Below are 7,666 nucleotides of genomic sequence, written 5' to 3'. Positions count from 1 at the left end.
GATGCTCACACACACACACACACACACACACACACACACACACACACACACACACACATGCACACACACACGCACACAGGCACACACTCAACGTCAGAGCATCCCCCACCCCTGCAAGAAAGCCTCTGTGTGTGTGTATGTGTTCATAGACCGTAGAAGTTTGTACTTGAGAAAAGGTTGCTGCATTGTGTGTACGTGTGTGTATGATAAACAACCACTAGCATCATCAGCCTCTATAAAAAACACAGCAATTCTCTTTCCATTTGCCTTCAAAATCACTGCTGCTCAATTGAGGAAAGGACATTTGGACTCTTGTGTGAAATGAGCATTTCTCTGTTCCAATGCCAAGTAAACTGCCTAACTAGGTAAATATATAAAAATAATCAACAAATGTAATAAAAAAAAATCGAATAAAAATATTTATATATAGCATTTATATGCATAGATGAATATTATTTTTTATATTATAAAAAATACTAACATATAATAAATATTAAAAAAATCACACACACACACACACACATAACATTTAAAATACTGTACATAATACAGTATAACGATTAGGGGTGTAACGATATACCAATGCCACCAGCAATGCTAAAGAACACTAAATTCACTTTTAACTTAATAATAATAATTGCTCTCTGTTAGTTAATGTTAATAAATGCATTAAAAAATACGACTTTAAAAATTGTTGCTTTGTAAAGTTTTACCAAAAATATATCTATTGCCTCAAAAATAAAAAATAAAAAATGCCTAAAGTCATTGGACAACATTACTTAGGCTACATATAAAAATGCATGTGCCATGGATAAATAAAATGGAATAGCCGAACAATAAAAATATTTTAATAAAATATGTAATAACTCAGAGGCGGCTGTGTGCGCTTTGGCTGAGAGAGCATTGAAGACCGTCTCTCAGAGAGTGCGCGAGTACTTTATAGGTTAAAATACCTGGAATGTTTAAATTGGCATGACTTAAAATGACGTGCAAGTGACAATTTCGTCAACTAACCGAAACGCGGGCTAGTCTTGCGTGCAGCTCGCTTGCAGAGCAAACTCAACGTGGATATTATGGATGTGAGGCCATTTGTGCATTTTGAGAGAGTGGGAGAAGACGCGGTCCCCCTCAATCCCACTCACTCACACTGTTTGTGAAATTCCGTCTCACTGAATGTTTTAAAATGACTGATCTGCTCTGATAATCTGTTTGGATTCAACCTACATGCTATAGTGCATAAATGTTTGAGGGAATTTCCAGTTTTATAATCATGAAACCTGTGGGAATGTGTAGAATTACGCACAATGCCCGCAATCCAGCAATGAAGCACGGCAACTAAACTCTAAATATTCACAGCGTTTATTATAATAGTGTTCTCATTATAATGTTATGTATATGACAGTCCCAGTCATAGTTATTAATATTCTGCATTGTTGTTTGTGCTGCGTGCTGAAAAGATAATCACCGTAGTAGGCCTACAATGAAGTGCTTTACTGCAACTCAACCAAATGCATCTTATATGAGAAAAATAATATATACATGAAATACATATAAACAGAATATTGCAACTCACAGTTCCACAAAAGGCTGTGAGGGGCTGCACAAGCGAACTTGACTGTGCTAGTCATGAAGATATAACTCTGTGGATGCATTCTTTCCATAACAACGTGCTGAAACATGTCGTGTTCTCGTTATAATTTTATGTCAAGTCAAGTCAAGTCACCTTTATTTATATAGCGCTTTTAACAATACAGATTGTGACAAAGCAACTGAATAGCATTAATTAGGAAAATAGTGTCAATAATGCAAAATGACAATAGTAAACACTCATTTTTCAGTTAAAGTCCGTTCATCATTGAATTCAGTGATGTCAACATCCAGCTCAGTTTAAATAATATCTTTGCAATTATGTCAACGATAACGCTGGAAATGAAGTGTCCCCAACTAAGCAAGCCAGAGGCGACAGCGGCAAGGAACCAAAACTCCATCAGTGACAGAATGGAGAAAAAACCTTGGGAGAAACCAGGCTCAGTCGGGGGGCCAGTTCTCCTCTGACCAGACGAACCAGCAGTAGAGAAAAATCAATATAAGACGTAATAAAACAGACGATGAATAATATTAACAGCAATTATTATATGATGCAATCAAACTTATAGCAAAATGTGGTAGTTCTGTATGTTGTTTCAGGGTTGGCATCATCTGAGGTCCTCTGAGGAGTTGCATCATCTCTTCTCAGGTGATATAATTTTATGTAGCCTATATGACAGATTTGTTCCCCTTCAGGAACTCGAGCTGCGTCGAGTTGCTTTGGGAACGCCTTCAGTCAGGTCGGTTGTTCCTTCAGTGCCCTCACGGAGGTTCATTGATACCCCTGCCACCTCGGTGCTTCAGGGCTCAGTGAGCTTTGACGAGCGAAATTCCCAGCTGCCGCCCGGCAACGGTACGACACGAGAGAGCTCGCCCCCTCAAGTGAGGGTGCTACAGCAGTCAGGTTGGCTGTTCCCTCAGTGCCTTCATGGAGGTTCATTGATACCCCTGCCACCTCGGTGCTTCAGTGCTCAGTGAGCTCTGACGAGCGAAAATCCCAGCTGCTGCCTGGGAACGGTACAGCACGGGAGAGCTCGCCCCCAAGTGAGGGTGCTACAGCAGTCAGGTCGGTCGTTCCCTGCCGGTCATCCGCTTCAGGGCACCAAACTGGCTCCTCTAATAATACCAGAGGCCAGCCTCGAGAGGCTGATTCCCTTAGTAGATTTTCTGGTAGCGTGGAAACTTCTACCAAATATCTCAAAATGGGTCCTGCAGATTGTAGAGAAGGTTACAGAATCCAGTTCGGTTCTCGTCCGCCTTGTTTCAACGGGGTCATCCCCACACTAGTGGGCCCCAAGCAGGCTCTAGTAATGGAACAAGAAGTAGATACTCTCTTGAGGAAGGGGGCCATAGAACATGTTCCTCCTCTCTCTCGAGAGAGTCCGGGTTCTACAGCCGTTACTTCATCGTTCCGAAGAAGGATGGGGGGTTGCGTCCGATCTTAGATCACCGTCTTCTGAACCGCGCTATCAAACGGCTTCGGTTCAAGATGCTCACTATCAAGCAGATAGTATCTCAGATCCAGTCTGAGGACTGGTTTGTTACAATAAATCTCAAAGACGCTTATTTCCATGTTTCCATCCTCCCTCAACACTGGAAGTTCCTGAGGTTTGCTTTCGTGGGCGAAGCATACCAATATCGAGTTCTTCCCTTCGGCCTGTCACTCTCACCCCGCACTTTCACGAAGTGTGTGGATGCTGCTCTGGCTCCACTGCGACTCCAGGGCATCCGCATACTCAGTTATATCTACGATTGGTTAATATTAGCTCATTCGGAGCAGATGGCGGTTCGGCATCGAGATGTCGTTACAACCTAGACCTGGCATCTACCCCAGATTCCTAAGTTCTCTCTTCGTGATGTGCTCGCAAGATACACACACAGGCAGGGACTTGGTAGTATGGCACAGTGGGTATTCTCGTTCCCAAAGCGACTCGACACAGCTCGAGTTCCTGAAGGGGAACGTCTCTAGGTTACGTATGTAATCATGGTTCCCCGAGGGAACGAGACGCTGCGTCTCTTTGCCATACTCCCTGCATCCCTGCAGGCGCTGCTTCATCGAAGCTGGTTTGCGCTCTGCTGGATGCGCTTTTATACTTTATTGTGCTTACGTCACCCCGCTCATGACGTCTCGCTGCTCCATTGGATTGATTTGACACGTGCTTCAGAACGCGGTCACGCAAGGGCGTTCCCAAAACGACTCGATGCAGCATCTCATTCCCTTGGGGAACCATGGTTACATACGTAACCTAGAAACGTTGTGCACATGTTGCCCTTAATGGTACCTTTTCAGAGTGATTCAAACAATTCAAAACCATCATGGCCGTACACGTTTGAAGTGTCTCAGCAGGTATGATATAAGAGTACCGCGGTACGTGCCGATCGTGGTGTATTGCGGTTTTTTGGTTCGGTTTGAATATCATCTTTACTATCACTTTTTATCAATTTAACATATCCTTGCTGAATAAAAGTATTAATTTCTTTTAAAAATATATTTTTTATATTTTATATTTGTTATATTTTTACAAAATATTTCTATTTTGAATCAATGCTGTTCTTTTGAACTTTGTATTCATCGAAGTATCCTGAAAAAATTATCACAGGTTCCAAAAAATATTAAGCAGCACAGCTGTTTCCAAAATTGATAATAAACCAGCATATTAAATGATTTCTGAAGGATCATGTGACACTGAAGACTGGATTAATGGCTGATGAAAATTCAGCATTGCATCACAGGAATAAATAAAAAACTGTTATTTTAAATTGTAATAGTATTTCACAATAGTACAGTTTTTACTGTATTTTTAATCAAATAAATTTAGCCTTGATTAGTATAAGACACTTCTTTCAAAAACATAAAAAGTCGTACTTTAATCCCTTAACTTTTTAATGGCATATTATTCATTTAATACATTTACATACATTTGTGCTACGCATTGCTTGCAAAAAAAAAAGACTTGTGAGTCTTATGGGTTTCATATGTGGAACATTATTTGCTATTTACAGAGACAGCTTCAAATCAGACACAAGGTTCCATTTAACTTAGTATGCTCACTATATAGGGCAATAAGTCAACTCACTAGGTTTTCAGCACAGAGCTTCTGTCTCTCATTAATGCAATCATTCTCGCATCCTAACACACACACACGCTCACTCGATTCCTCTCATCTCCTGTCCCTTGAGCCTCAGCCCCGATTTCAGATCTGAGAGATTTCCTTGCTGTCACAAGTCTGATCTCTCAGAATCAATTAAAATATGAACAGAAACTTTTGTAGCTTTACTGATAAATACATCTCTCTCTGCTACACGTTTGGGACTTTTACTGTATCACTTCACTTCATTCAAAAGTCGCAGAATGCGTTTCAACAGCAATTTCTTTATTCCTTTGCAGTTTTCTCTCATGCATACACACACATGACTTAATAGCGTTTTAAGATTCATGCATCACAGTCACCATAGCAACTGTCTCCACCTTGCATATACACTTCCAAATTCCACTTCCTCTCTAGGTTCACTAAAACAGCTCACAACATGCAATGATTTCCACTCTACAATGAAACAATAAAAAGCTACTTGTTTTCTATCTGATGGTTCTGGAACTGGAGTTTAATCTGTCATGTGTCGTTTTCTGTCAATTAAGAGGCTTTTCTCCACCATGACCTTTCAAAAGCCAATGTCGAAATCAATGAACTCTCCAGAGATCAAACTAATCTCTGTTCTTCACCAGTCAAAGCACCTGTCATCACTCTTTTTACATGACATATGACCTCTGGACCAACCAGTGCAGCGTTTATATATCTGTGACTATACACTGTGCATTTACAGTTTATAAAACAGTTAAACAAGCCTTATTGCTTAACATATTGCCAACAAAACTCCAATTACACAATTCCACCATGTGTATTCCTTTTCTAAAGTTTTGTATATGAGATTTGTAATTGATTTGACATAGCAACATACAGACACACTCATTTTTTCAAGGCAAGTCATTGCACAAAATTAAAGGGATAAGTTGACCCAAAAATTACAATTCTGTCATCATTTACTCACCCTCAAATTGTTCCAAAACTGTATGAGTTTCTTTCTTCTGCTGAACACACAAAAAAAGATATTTTGAAGAATGTTGGTAAGCCAAAAAGTTGAGGGTAGCCATTGAATTCCACTGTATGGAAAAAATAAGTCAATGGCTACTGTCAACTTTTGGTTGCAGCCATCTTCAAAATATATTCTGTTTGGTTTCTGTTTTTAAATGGACTGAACAAAATCAAATTAAGTTAGGACAAAAGGTATAGCACTTACATTGCTTTGCTTACTAAGTAAATCGAACAAGCAGCAAAAATCTTTCTTTTACAGTGTATCTGTATCTTATGGACTTTTGTGTTTGTTTTCATTTAATCCCTCGCGTTCTTTGACCAAGTTTCTGCCTCTCCTTGATTGTGTCATAATGTTCAGGTGTTTCGTGTCAGTTATTCTCATTTACGTTCCCCATATAAGTTGCATTCTGTTCAGTGTTTGGTTGTCCAGTCTCGTCTATGGAAACATCGGTATTACCCTGGTGTGTGTGTGTATGCTGCTACCCTGCTGTGGATTACCCTTCTGTGGAGTATTAAAGACTGTTTATTGTATATTCTTCGTTTATGTGCTTCTCTCCCGCACCGTTAAACTGCTTAAAGGACATCCCCCCAGCAGCAAAACACACACACACACACACACACACACACACTCCACACATACTGTAAATCAGGAGAAAATAAGAAAATTCTGACCATATATATTTCTTACCAGCCATATTTTTATATTAAAGAAATAAAATTATATATATATAAAAAATGAATACTTATTTTTAATATATAGAAGAATATGAAAATAATGTTAATTTGAAAAATGTTTAAAGACAAAGAACATTAGAAAATTAATAAAATAAGCATATAAGAATAAGATAAAAATATGTTTCAAGAAACAGTATCAAAAAACTAATATTTTGAAATAAATATTTTTAACTTTTTCTTTTATTTTTACATACTTTTTTGTTTACTTTTTTTAATCATATAGAAATAAATGGCCTGTGTGTGTGTGTGTGTGTGTGTACACATGTTCCAAATAAAGTTACATGGCCACTGTAAATAAGTTTGATTCACTTGCCAAAGCCAATTTTTACTTGTGTTTGGCAAGTGTGCATTTTGGACCCCATTTACTTTTTTTAATCATATAGAAATAAATGGCCTGTGTGTGTGTGTGTGTGTGTGTGTACACATGTTCCAAATAAAGTTACATGGCCACTGTAAATAAGTTTGATTCACTTGCCAAAGCCAATTTTTACTTGTGTTTGGCAAGTGTTCATTTTGGACCCCGCGTAGAGGCGAAGCAGTTCACACAGCCCCTCAGTGTTGAGATGGATGGCATATGTTTGATTAAAACACACAGAGCACCGTAGGAAAGACACAAAAGATGAAGCATTACATCATCAGTGGTTGACATGGCAATAGAGGGTTGAACATTGTGTCTCTGGGTAAATATTGACTCTGATATCCAGACAGATCCAGGCTGAAGAACAAAGAGGAGTATAATTTTCTCTAAGTAAAGATTATTATCTGCTGAAGGCTTTCATTAGGATCTACAGTGGGTATAGAAAAGAATCACCCCCTTTAAAATAATTACATTTTGTTGCCTTGCAGCCTGAAATGAAGACGGACACAGTTTTTGTTTTATCCAGCTGTATTTACTCAGTGCAACTTATAACATCCAAGTGAAAGATATAGCACCAACATGTAAGGGGAAAAAAAAACAGAATCATGGAGTAGGAAAAAGGATCACCCCCTTGTGTCAGTATTTTGTTGAACCACCTTTTGCTTGAATTAAATAGCCTTTAGTCTGTTGGGATTTGTCTCTACTAACTTTGCACATCTAGACTTTGCAATATTTGCCCACTCTTCTTTTCAGAACTGCTCGAGTTCAGTTAAATTTGATGGTGAGCGTTTGTGGACTGCAGTCTTCAAGTCATTCCACAGATTCTCAGTGAGGTTTAAGTCCAGGCTCTGACTGGGCCATGCAAGGACATTCACCTTTTTCTCCTTCAACCACT

This window comes from Sinocyclocheilus grahami, unplaced genomic scaffold (assembly GCF_001515645.1).
Source record: "Sinocyclocheilus grahami isolate Dianchi unplaced genomic scaffold, SAMN03320097.WGS_v1.1 scaffold14.1, whole genome shotgun sequence".
Taxonomy (NCBI): domain Eukaryota; kingdom Metazoa; phylum Chordata; class Actinopteri; order Cypriniformes; family Cyprinidae; genus Sinocyclocheilus; species Sinocyclocheilus grahami.
Note: the sequence above shows the minus strand (reverse complement) of the source record.